Genomic DNA, 13202 nt, shown 5'->3' on the forward strand with positions numbered 1-13202 from the left:
GAGGCTTTACAAACCACAAAAGTTCGGGTCCCCATTGACTTCCATTATGTTCGGAGTTCGGGTCGAACACCCGAACATCGCGGCCATGTTCGGCCTGTTCGGCCCGAACCCGAACATCTAGATGTTCGCCCAACACTATTCAGAGTGCCCACTTTGCGTTACATTGTAACGCTGCACGTTCTGGGAAAGTGCAGCATGCTGTGCGTTATACTGGGCTTTAGCTGCTAGACTGCTTGCACATGCTCAGTGACTAGCCGATTGGCTGTAACCTGGACTCATAGTGTTGTCCGGATCATGAATGAATCGTTCATTTGATCCGGATCTTTTTTGTGAGTCAATCATCCGGATCATCACAATGAACGATTCGGTTCACAGTGGATGTCTGTCTGGAAGAAACAGGAACATACAGAATGTACAGTGCAGGGAAAGTCCTGTCCTGCTAGTCATTTCACCCAGTCTGCTTCCCTAGTAAAATGATTCAAATGATTCGGTTCAAAGAGCCAGATCTTTTCAATGATCCGATTCGAATCATCCAAATCCTTGAAAAGATCCAGACTTACCATCACTATCCTGGAGCGGCTGTTCTATCAGTATATATATAGAAGGAAAACAGCGCACCAAGAGCCGCATAATGCGGCTCAATCTGACATCCAACTTCAACACCACCATGGGTTGCGTTAGGGGCACGGTATGCAACCTTAACGTCCCCTAAAACGCAACGTCTTGGTGTGAAAGAGGCCTAAGGCTTGGCATACACGTGAGCAACCCCCCCCCCCCCCCCTCACAAAAAAAATAAAATAAAATTGGACGCTTCCTGTCCAGGTTACGGATTAGCAAACGGAAAGGGGACATATCGTATAAATAGCGCAAAAGGTGGATCAGCGCAATACCAGGCCGCCTCCGAATGGCCTCCAATCAGCGGTGCGCTGAGCCCCCCCCCCCCCCCCAGAGACTGCAAACGCACCTTGAACCCAAACAGAAGCTCTGCATATGCACCAAAAGCAAAGCTGTTAAGTGGGAGCAGCTGACCAAAAATGAATTAAATTAGTACATAGCAAGGAAATGAACAGTGCTACTTAAAAACATATAAGTGCCTACCTGCAAAAGAGTGCAAGCCACACTTGTGGGGTCGAATACACACCCAGCATACACATGACCTGTCTACCACTGGAGGATGTTGGTTTCCTGTAACAGCTTGCATGCAACTTGTTAAGTACTCGTCCCTCCCACTGCAGAGAAGTCATCCCCCTATGGGAGGGGACCTAACACTAACTAAATCCTACCTATGCATATGCATAGCCTGGGTGTGCTACCAAGTAAAATCGAAAATTAAAAATTGCGCAAAAGGTGGATCAGAGCATCAGATCGTATAAATAACATAGGACCTGTTCCATGCCTCCCAACGTTTTGAGATGAGAAAAAGGGACACTTAAAGGGAAGTCTGAAGTTTCTTAAAAATCAGCTGTTTACTTAAAAAATCTGTTTCTCATCCCTGCCCAACCTAAAACGCTGCATCCCTGCGGCTGTAATCTAACTAAATTCCCCCAAATTCCCCTAACTCTCCACTAACTCTGTTAGTGAGGAGAAGGGGGGGAAATCACTAGCCAAGCTGCAGGGCTGTGTTGTGCGGCCCTGCAGCTTGGCCTTAAAGGATACGTCCAAGCACCTGAAAAAAGAATCCACTTACCTGGGGCTTCCTCCAGCCCGTGGCAGCCGTCCTGTGCCCTCGCCGCTCCCAGTCTTCTCCGCTGGAGCAGCCGACCTCGCCAGGTCGGGTTCCGGGTCAGCTTCTTCTGCGCTCCACGGTGCGGGTCACGTGGTTTCCCAGATGTCATTAGGATGATACTGTGCAGTACCTTCCTGATGATGTCACCAGAGACCACGTGACCCGCGCCGTGGTGCACAGAAGAAGCTGACCCAGAACCCTGGCTGCGCCAGCGGAGAAGACCGGTAGCCACCGGAGCTGTGGCGAGGGCACAGGACGGCTGCCATGGGCTGGAGGAAGCCTCAGGTAAGTGGATTTTTTTTATCAGGTGCTTGGATCACTCCTTTAGGTCTCTTTCACACAGAGACGTTGCGTTAGAGGGGACGTTAAGGTCGCATAACGTGCCCCTAACACAACGCATGGTGGTGCTAAACTCGGACGCGGACGCGTTATGGGTCTCTTGGTGCACCGTTTTCGTTCGATACTGGTAGAACGAAAACGGCGCATGCGTCCAAAGACTGTGGAGACCACATGATCGGAACACTCCACATCACGTGGTCCCGCCAGCCAATCGCCGCACAAAGCGGCCGCTACGGGAAGTAAACACTGCAGTCCATATTAATTAGCAATGTGGCTAGGGACAATAGCGGACTCTCCCCTCCTCCTCTCCTGCACTCAGCATGTGCAAACAGTCTAATGAGGCTAAAACCACCTATAACGCACAGCATGCTGCACTTTCACTGTAACGCAACGTGGGGACTGTGAACAGCCCATTGATTTTTCATTGCTGTGCGGTGGGGTGCGTTACAGGCTGCTCTAACGTGCGCCTGTAACGTCCCACTGTGAAAGCAGCCTAAGCTGCAGTGGCCTATTTTGAAAAAAATAGCCTGGTCTTTAGGGGGTTTACCAATGTGGTCCTCAAGTGGTTAAAATGTCAGAATTAGTTCTGACAAATTGAATGCAGTTTGTTACTGGGAATATTTAGTTTTAAAGAGACTCTGAAGTGAATACATTTTTCCACTGTTACCTTGTAATTTGCTTTAGGAGTCTCAGCAGGACTAAACCGCCGCATAACGAGGGCTTTAGACTCCCCAAATCCCCGGGGGGCAATCCGGGCAACGCTTCCTCAAAGAGGCAGAGCTTTCAGCTGCAGCTCTGCCTCTCAACGCATCTGTCAGACTGAGAGGGGCGGGGGAGAGGCGGAGATCCGCTGCTGATAGACTGGCATGGAGGCAGAGCTGCGGCTCATAGCTCTGCCTCCAACAGCAACAAAATCTACAACCAAAAAAGTAGTGAATTTTGTGGGGGAGAGGGAGGGGGGAGTTAGGGGGTATTTCGTTAGATTACCGCTGCGGGGATGCAGCGTTTTAGTTAGGGCAGGGAGGAGAAACAGATTTTTGAAGTAAAAAGAGGATTTTTATGAGACTTCAGTGTCTCTTTAAGCCATGTCCCTGCCACACCCCTGATCACGCCCCCAGCACACCCCTAATCACGCATACCATAAAGATTTCATAAGAAAAAGATATTGTTTTATAGCTCAAACCCCACTGGTCCTTTCTATCCTGGTTCATTTTCCTTCATATTAACATTTGAAAATAAGAAATGTATCAATTTAAAAGATGGGAATAAAGTTTTTCAGTAGATAAATACACATATTTACATAAAAAGAGGGACAAAGTCCTGAAAGAGGTACAAATGAAGAGGAAAGAGGGACAGTTGGGAGCTATGGCTGTTCACACATGCCAGTATGCAATGGATTTGTTGTTACAGCCAGCAGAACGCAAAGCCTGCATGATTTTTCTGGACAACAAGCGGATGCATTTCCCATAGAAGCCTAAGGTGGAAACGCATCCATCCACCTCCAAACCAAAACGGCCATTTTAGCGGATACTGCGCAGTCTGCTCCAGCTGGCTGTTGGATATCTGGCTCAAGTGTGAACCTATCCTGACAGTGCCAGTGGAAACAAAAAAATTCAAGGCAATCATTTGCTGAGAAACAGCCCAACAATGTGAGAAGAGGGCGACCAATGAGGCGACGAGCGTTCAAGTGAAACCGCGTGTACAAATATTGTGAGATCACGAATGACCATCGACACACGTACGCAAGTGCAGCTTCACCATATGAACTGACTGACTGACCCTGTCTGTTTCTCTGCAGTCTGTACAGCATTGCAGACATCAGCATCACTGCAGTATGTACAGAATTGTTGTTGCATCATTTGTAGATGTCGCCCCCTGGAAAATGATCGATCAAGACATTTATATAATGTGTGTAGTGATCAAGATCACCTACTTTCCTCCACTCTACAAAGGATGTCATTTTATAATACAGTCTCAGAGATTTCTCCACTTCCTGTCTGGGCAGGAAGCAGTGGAAGGATCAGATAAGGAGACCGGAATGCACAGGGCCGGATTTACCATAAGGCAGAGTAAGGCACGTGCCTACAGGCGCCTGATGGTGGAAAGGTGGCACACTCCACTCACCATGCGCCTCCTTCCCTATGTAGTGTCCTGATTAGAGTGTAAATGAGAGTTACCCTGCTCTCTGCATTCCACTGATGAGATCTCCCTTCACTCAGGGCCACCTCTAGCTACTTAATACTGAGAATAGCTCTGGCTACCTAATACTGTGGTTTCTCTAGCTACCTAATACTTGGGGGCACCTCTAGCTACTTAATACTGAGGTTCCTTTAGCTACCTAATACTTGGGGGCACCTCTAGCTACTTAAAGGATACCACAACCGAAGGGTTGTGGTAAAAATGATTGCAGCAGTGTGTAGGTAGTCAGGAGCACATACCAGCTGTTCTTCCACCCCTCCTCCGTCTGCCGCCATTCTCATTGTATCCCTCCCGGTGTGCGGCGACTTTTCAGAACTTTGCCCCGGACATACTGCGCCCTGTGTGCGCAGTATGTCCTTCCCTCTTCACTTCTGGCCGGAGGCTCAGAAGCTGCTGTCCCCTCTGTGCTGCGTGTGCGCTCCATTACACCGAGCGCCACATGATTAGCATATGACGCTCAGTGTAATGGAGCGCACACGCAGCACAGAGGGGACAGCAGCTTCTGAGCCTCGCACTATGCGCCGGCCAGAAGTGAAGAGGGAAGGACATACTGCGCACACAGGGCGCAGTATGTCCGGGGCAAAGTTCAGGAAAGTCGCCACACACCGGGAGGGATACAATGAGAATGGCGGCAGACGGAGGAGGGGTGGAAGAACAGCTGGTATGTGCTCCTGACTACCTACACACTGCTGCAATCATTTTTACCACAACCCTTCGGTTGTGGTATCCTTTAATACTGAGGGACCTTCTGGTAGGATAATGCTAAGAGTCACATGTAGGTACCTATGACGGGCAAGGGATGTAAGGAAGAGGTGACAGCTGGGACAGCCAGCACAGTTGTGCTGCAGTTTGGTGGGGGTTTGTAGGTTCATGGAGGTTCCAGGACATCTGTGCCTATAGGCTCCTGTCAGGTAAATCCGGGCCTGGAAATGCAATAACATTTTAAAGGACACTTTAAAACCACTTAAGGACCGGGGCTGTTATTGCAGATCTGCGCTGCGTGGGCTCTCCAGCCCGCAGCGCAGATCGTGTGCACGGCAGAGCGATCAGACTTCCCCCCCCTTTTTCCCCACTAGGTGGATGACCTGCTGGGGGGGTCTGATCGCCGCTGCTCCGTGTGGCCGAGCGGGGGGTGGGGTTCTTCAAAGCCCCCCTCCGCAGCATTTTCCGCGCTCCCTCCTTCCCCTTACCTCCCTCATTCAGCTGCGCAGGACGGATATCCGTCCTGCGCATTGTGGGATAGGATTTAGCCTGATCAAATGACGGTGATCCCCGGCCAATGAGAGGCCGGGGATCGCCGATCTGCCTTACGGCGCTGCTGCGCAGCAGCGCCGTATTGATGTGAACAGCGGGGATTTCTTCCCCGCTTGTTTACATTAGGCGTGCGAGCCGCGATCGGCGGCTCGCACACTGTTCACGGAGACAGTCTCCGTGAACTGACATGGAAAGGCCGCTCGAACGAGCGGCCGTTTCCATGTAATAACCACTTAAACTCGCCGCCGCCTATCGGCGTTAGGCGGTCCTTATTAAGTGAAAGGGATATGGAGGCCGCTATATTTATTTGCTTTTACAGGGTGTACAGCAGTGGTCCTCAAACTAAGGCCCGCGGGCCGAATGTGGCCCCCTGAGGCTTTTTTACCGGCCCCACACACACAAAATGTATTACTTATAAATGCGGTCTGCTGCATCTTTGAACATTGCCAGGCCGCATATACAGTGGCTTGCACGCCCACTCTCATCAACCAATGAGGAGCGGTGGACATCTCCTCTGACGTCAGCCGACCGGCCGGTCAGCTGACGCGCCTCCTCCCCACATAAAGGTCCTTTCTGTGCGCGCGCGCACGCGACAATGCGAACCTATGTGCTGCTGGCAAACCCGTCCTCGGCGTGCTAGACGCCCGAGGCACGGATAGATTGCTAGGCAGGGAGATGGAGGCAGCTGCGGTAGTATCGCTGTTCACCGCAGCTGTCTCTTCGACGTTTGTTACAGTAAGGAATCTGTCTACCAAGTTTCGTTCAAATCAATCAATGCGTTTTTGAGTGATCGCGGCACATACATACAGTGGTTTGCAAAAGTATTCGGCCCCCTTGAAGTTTTCCACATTTTGTCATATTACTGCTACAAACATGAATCAATTTTATTGGAATTCCACGTGAAAGACCAATACAAAGTGGTGTACACATGAGAAGTGGAACGAAAATCATACATGATTCCAAACATTTTTTACAAATGAATAACTGCAAAGTGGCGTGTGCGTAATTATTCAGCCCCTTTTGGTCTGAGTGCAGTCAGTTGCCCATAGACATTGCCTGATGAGTGCTAATGACTAAATAGGTGCACCTGTGTGTAATCTAATGTCAGTACAAATACAGCTGCTCTGTGACGGCCTCAGAGGTTGTCTAAGAGAATATTGGGAGCAACAACACCATGAAGTCCAAAGAACACACCAGACAGGTCAGGGATAAAGTTATTGAGAAATTTAAAGCAAGCTTAGGCTACAAAAAGATTTCCAAAGCCTTGAACATCCCACTGAGCACTGTTCAAGCGACCATTCAGAAATGGAAGGAGTATGGCACAACTGTCAACCTACCAAGACAAGGCCGTCCACCTAACACAGGCCGTCCACTCACAGGCCGAACAAGGAGAGTGCTGAACAGAAATGCAGTCAAGAGGCCCATGGTGACTCTGGACGAGATGCAGAGATGTACAGCTCAGGTGGGAGACTCTGTCCATAGGACAACTATTAGTCGTGCACTGTACAAAGTTGGCCTTTATGTAAGAGTGGCAAGAAGAAAGGCATTGTTAACAGAAAAGCATAAGAAGTCCAGTTTGCAGTTTGCCACAAGCCATGTGGGGGACACAGCAACCATGTGGAAGAAGGTGCTCTGGTCAGATGAGACCAAAATTGAACTTTTAGGCCAAAATACAAAACGCTATGTGTGGCTGAAAACTAACACTGCACATCACTCTGAACACACCATCCCCACTGTCAAATATGGTGGTGGCAGCATCATGTTCTGGGGGTGCTTCTCTTCAGCAGGGACAGGGAAGCTGGTCAGAGTTGATGGGAAGATGGATGGAGCCAAATACAGAGCAATCTTGGAAGAAAACCTTTTGGAGTCTGCAAAAGACTTGAGACTGGGGCGGAGGTTCACCTTCCAGCAGGACAACGACCCTAAACATAAAGCCAGGGCAACAATGGAATGGTTTAAAACAAAACATATCCATGTGTTAGAATGGCCCAGTCAAAGTCCAGATCTAAATCCAATCGAGAATCTGTGGCAACATCTGAAAACTGCTGTTCACAAACGCTGTCCATCTAATCTGACTGAGCTGGAGCTGTTTTGCAAAGAAGAATGGGCAAGGATTTCAGTCTCTAGATGTGCAAAGCTGGTAGAGACATACCCTAAAAGACTGGCAGGTGTAATTGCAGCAAAAGGTGGTTCTACAAAGTATTGACTCAGGGGGCTGAATAATTACGCACACCCCACTTTGCAGTTATTTATTTGTAAAAAATGTTTGGAATCATGTATGATTTTGGTTCCACTTCTCACATGTACACCACTTTGTATTGGTCTTTCACGTGGAATTCCAATAAAATATGACAAAATGTGGAAAACTTCAAGGGGGCCGAATACTTTTGCAAGCCACTGTAGAATAGCAGTTCTGGCACCAAACTTCCACATAGAACCCATAAAGCAGTCATTTACTGGCTTCTGGGTTGTGCTGCAGGCTTTTGCAGGCCATTGGGTGACATTATGGCTCACATATGACTTGCTATGTTAGGGTAACGATATCTGCACTGTATTGGGGGCCTAATAGGCTGCACATGCTATGTTGGAGGGCCATACTACCCGCATATGCTGTGTTGGAGTGCATACTATCTGCACATGAAGTTTTGGAGGGCATACTATCTGCACATGCAGTGCTGGGGGGGCATACTATCTGCACATGCCACAGCGACCGCTGCACCGCAGGCCCTATGCCAGTGGATGCATGCTTGTTTCTGGTGTGTGATTCAGACACTACTGCAGTCAAAGACATTAGCAAGGCAACAGTAGGCTGACCAGATGTCCTCTTTTCCCGGACAGGTCCTCCCAGGTTTTTGAAATGTCTCCGTGAAGAGAGCCGAACACAGAGCGAGTCACAAGAGCCGATTGAAGAGACAGAGAGCCGAACAGCCAAGACTCAGTCCAGTGTTTTCCCCAGAGCCTATCAGCTGGGCAGTAGTGTTGTCTGGATCATGAACGATTCGGATCTTTGATCCGGATCTTTTTTGTGAGTCAGATCATCCTGATCATTCGTTCATTGTAATGATCCGGATGATTCGACTCACAAATAGATCCGGATCAAAGATCCAAATCGTTCATGATCTGGACCACACTACTGCCCAGCTGATAGGCTCTGGGGAAAACACTGGACTGAGTCTTGGCTGTTCGGCTCTCTGTCTCTTCAATCGGCTCTTGTGACTCGCTCTGTGTTTGGCTCTCTTCACGGAGACATTTCAAAAACCTGGGAGGACCTGTCCGGGAAAAAAAGACATCTGGTCAGCCTAGGCAACAGGTATTGTTTAAAAGGAAACAAATATGGCAGTCCCCATATCACTCTTACTTCAGGTTCCCTTTAAGAGACTTTTCCGCCCAGCTAATACATTGCCCTAGACCAGTGTTGCCAACCATCCGTGAATTTACGGATTGTCAGTAAATATAGTATCAATTTTCCCTGCCCATGAAATCCGTAGCTGTGGCAGTGGTGTCCGTAAAAATATTTACTTAAGGTGGAGGGTTGGTGGGGTGAGGTGGGAGTGTGAGGGCTTGTGAGAGGGTTTGTGGGAGGGTGTGTTTGTTTGTGGGAGGGTGTGAGGGCTTGTGGGAGGGTGTGTGGGTTTGTGGGAGGGTATGTGGGCTTGTGCAGGGCCGGATTTGTACTCTTTACCGCCCAAGGCCGCTGTTACCAGCCCCTATTCAGTATAGGTAACCTCATACCCCCCCCCCCTCTTAATCCCTCCTTTTCCCACCCCCCTTTCAGTATAGGTAGCCAGCTCGCCATCACACCGCAGCAGCCATCAGTGTCACTCATTTCTCTATTCGTCTCCAGTGCCGAAGCTTCCTCTTCCCCTCTGTCTCCAATGCTGCCCAAGTCCATAGCCGCTGGCCACAATGCAAACATGCACGGAGAGCAAGGTGGTCGTTGTTGGCAGCAGAGTACCGCAGTCAGGGACTCACCTGATCTCCCTGCATTGCAGCATTTGCAAGTTTGCAAATGCTGCATAAGTCCAGCCTGCTGCTTTGGTGCCCTTGCTCCTGTGGTGCCCTAGGCCATGGCCTAGGTGGCCTTGCCTGAAATCCGGCCCTGGGCTTGTGGGAGGGTGTGTGGGCTTGTGGGAGGGTGTGAGGGCTGGTGTGTGGGTTTGTGGGAGGGTGTGTGGGCTTGTGGGAGGGTGTGTGGGCTTGTGGGAGGGTGTGAGGGCTGGTGTGTGGGTTTGTGGGAGGGTGTGTGGGCTTGTGGGAGGGTGTAGACTATAGAAAGCTATAGAAGGCTGCAAGGAACGATACATAGAGGAATGGAGAAGTGAAAAAGAATTCCAAGAAACTTGCTGTCTATCAATCACTACAGAGGGAGTACACAATGGCTCCATATCTGGAGAGGCTACACCACCACAAAGACAGACCAGACCCTGAACCGGTACCGTCTGAGCGCCCACAGCCTGGAGATAGAGACAGGGCGCCACAGACAGACATGGAAGCCCCGGGAGGAGAGACTGTGCAGACAATGTGACCAGGGGGTCATGGAGGATGAGGTCCACTTCCTGCAGCAAATACGCACCTGTGAGGACCGCCCACTTCCAGAGACTCTCCGCCCACATCCAGGATTTTACCTCCACAGATGAGGAGAGGAAACTCTACATCCTACTGGGGGAGGAAGAAACAACCGTGCAAATAGCAGCCCGATATGTCACAGCCTGCCACCAACTGAGAGGAACATGATACCACATGGACTGTATTCCCCCCCAATACCCCCCTATGGACTGTATATCCCAGTCCACCATGCTGTCCCTTACATCTTCCACACACCTATGGACAGGGGCGCCTCTAGCCAATTTGTCACTCCAGGCGAGAAAACCTGTGGCGCCCCCCCATGAAAATAACCATATTATAGAGATACTGTAAAGTGGGAGTCACAGGAGGGAGAATTAATGGGAGAAATATTTCACAATGGGGGTCCTGTTTGACAGGTGCACACTGGGAAAGGAAAAAGCAGGAAGAGAGGAGGGAGGAGTATGGAGCACATGGGAAGCAGGAACTGAAGCAGAGCAATCAGGAGGGCATCCAGAGACACAGAAACTTTCCATGGCAAGTCAGATTATCATGTAAATAGTGCTGTACAGTGCTTCCCTACCACTGCTCCTGTTACTGCAGCTGCCATCATTATCCCAACCTGGACAGTATGACAACTGTCTGTTCTGCTGAATAATCAGCATACGCTGTGAGTGACAACATATATGCTGATAATCAGAATGATTAATCATTAATGCTGGGCAGCCAGGGTTTGTACATGACTATGTACTCTGTAAAGTGCTGCAGAGGATGCCAGTGCTATATAAATACATAATAAGAATATGGTAGGACATTAGACTATGATGACTGTGGTAGGATTAGAGTGTGAGCTCCTCTGAGGACAGTCACTGACATGACTATGTACTCTGTAAAGTGCTGCAGAAGATGTCAGAGCTATATAAATACATAATAATAATATGGTAGGACATTAGCCTATGACTATGGTAGGGATTAGATTGTGAGCTCCTCTGAGGACAGTCAGTAACATGACTATGTACTCTGTAAAGTGCTGCAGAAGATGTCAGAGCTATATAAATACATAATAATAATATGGTAGGACATTACACTATAACTATGGTAGAGATTAGACTGTGATCTCCTCTAAGGACAGTCAGTGGCATGACTATGTACTCTGTAAAGTGCTGCAGAAGATGTCAGAGCTATATAAATACATAATAATAATATGGTAGGACATTACACTATAACTATTCTAGAGATTAGATTGTGAGCTCCTCCGAAGACAGTCAGTGACATGACTATGTACTCTGTAAAGTGCTGCAGAAGATGTCAGTGCTATATAAATACATAATAATAATATGGTAGGACATTAGACTATGACTATGGTAGGATTAGTTGGTGAGCTCCTCTGAGGACAGTCAGTGACATGACTATGTACTCTGTAATGTGCTGCAGAAGATGTCAGTGCTATATAAATATATAATAATAATATGGTAGGACATTAGACTATGACTATGGTAGGATTAGACTGAGCGCTCCTCTGAGGACAGTCAGTGACATGACTATGTACTATGTAATGTGCTGCAGAAGATGTCAGTGCTATATAAATACATAATAATAATATGGTAGGACATTAGGCTAGGACTATGGTAGGATTAGAGTGTGAGCTCCTCTGAGGACAGTCAGTGACATGACTATGTACTCTGTAATGTCCTGCAGAAGAGGTCAGTGCTATATAAATACATAATAATAATATGGTAGGACATTAGAATATGACTATGGTAGGATTAGAGTGTGAGCTCCTCTGAGGACAGCCAGTGACATGACTATGTACTCTGTAATGTGCTGCAGAAGATGTCAGTGCTATATAAATATATAATAATAATAATAATATGGTAGGACATTAGACTATGACTATGGTAGGGATTAGACTGTGAGCTCCTCTGAGGACAGTCAGTGACATGACTATGTACTCTGTACAGTGCTGCAGAAGATGTCAGTGCAGAAACCCCAGCTAAGGTTTTCATCCCACCTGATGACAATCCAAGGTTGCGGAGGACAGCAAGGGAGCGATCAGCCAGAAGGGGACTGGAGAAAGCCCCAAGTATGTATATTTTTTATTTTTTGAGGTTTGTCTAATATATTGTTCAAACATGATGGTGAGTCACCATCATGTTTGAACAATACAGTATATTAGACAAACCTCTACAAAAAATATACATACTTATTGGTGAGGTCCCTTTAAGTCCAGTGTGTTGTGATACTCATGATTATAACTATAGAAGGGGGAAAAGGATGAGGACTGCACTGGTCTTAAAATTAATAGTATCAGACTGCAAAAAAAAAAATAATAAAAAAAAAAAAGATAACACATACAGTGCTTCTACAGCCTGTCACGTCTCTGATCGTGCACAGGCTAGCTAGTCTGTTCTGCTTGACTACTTGCTCGGTTTCCCTGAAATGAAAAAAATGCAGTGCCAGCACAGGGAAATTGCATGTGTTCTCACCCCAGCTGGATCTGGATGTTTTACTAGGGAATCTAAAAGTTACGTCAGTCACGTTACAGGGGAATCTAAAAGTTACATCACATTTACAGTTTGAGGAATACCTGCCGCTAGGGACATTACAAGAATGAACCCATAAAAGCATCCTCTGCCAGACTGCCACATGTGCCCCTCTCTCTCTCTCAAGTTACTGCTCCTGCAGATTAGTGTTGTCCGGATCATGAACGATTCGGATCTTTGATCCGAATCTCTTTTGTGAGTCGAATCATCCGAATCATCAAAATGAGTGATTCGGATTGCAAAGGGGGCGTGGCCAGGAGCGGCACGCCCCCTCCCTCTCAGGGGGCAGGGGGGTCCTGGAAGGGAGCAGAGATGGATCGCTCTGTTAGAGGGGAGGCAGCCTTGCAGGGAGACAGGTAGATGAGAGAGGGGACATGGGTGCCACTGCCAGATATGTGTAGAGCACACGTACTGGCTGTAATGTGCTGCTCATTATAGGCTGGCTGTTCAGTAGTTGTGCACAGTGATCACATTGGAAAGTTTTGGCTCAGAAGCACAGCTCAGTAACTTTGTAGACAGCGTGCTGGGCTAGGACAGGGCAATATGATCCTCATGCACTGCTCTAAACAGCTGCACTT

This window comes from Hyperolius riggenbachi, chromosome 2, assembly GCF_040937935.1.
Source record: "Hyperolius riggenbachi isolate aHypRig1 chromosome 2, aHypRig1.pri, whole genome shotgun sequence".
Classification (NCBI taxonomy): Eukaryota; Metazoa; Chordata; class Amphibia; order Anura; family Hyperoliidae; genus Hyperolius; species Hyperolius riggenbachi.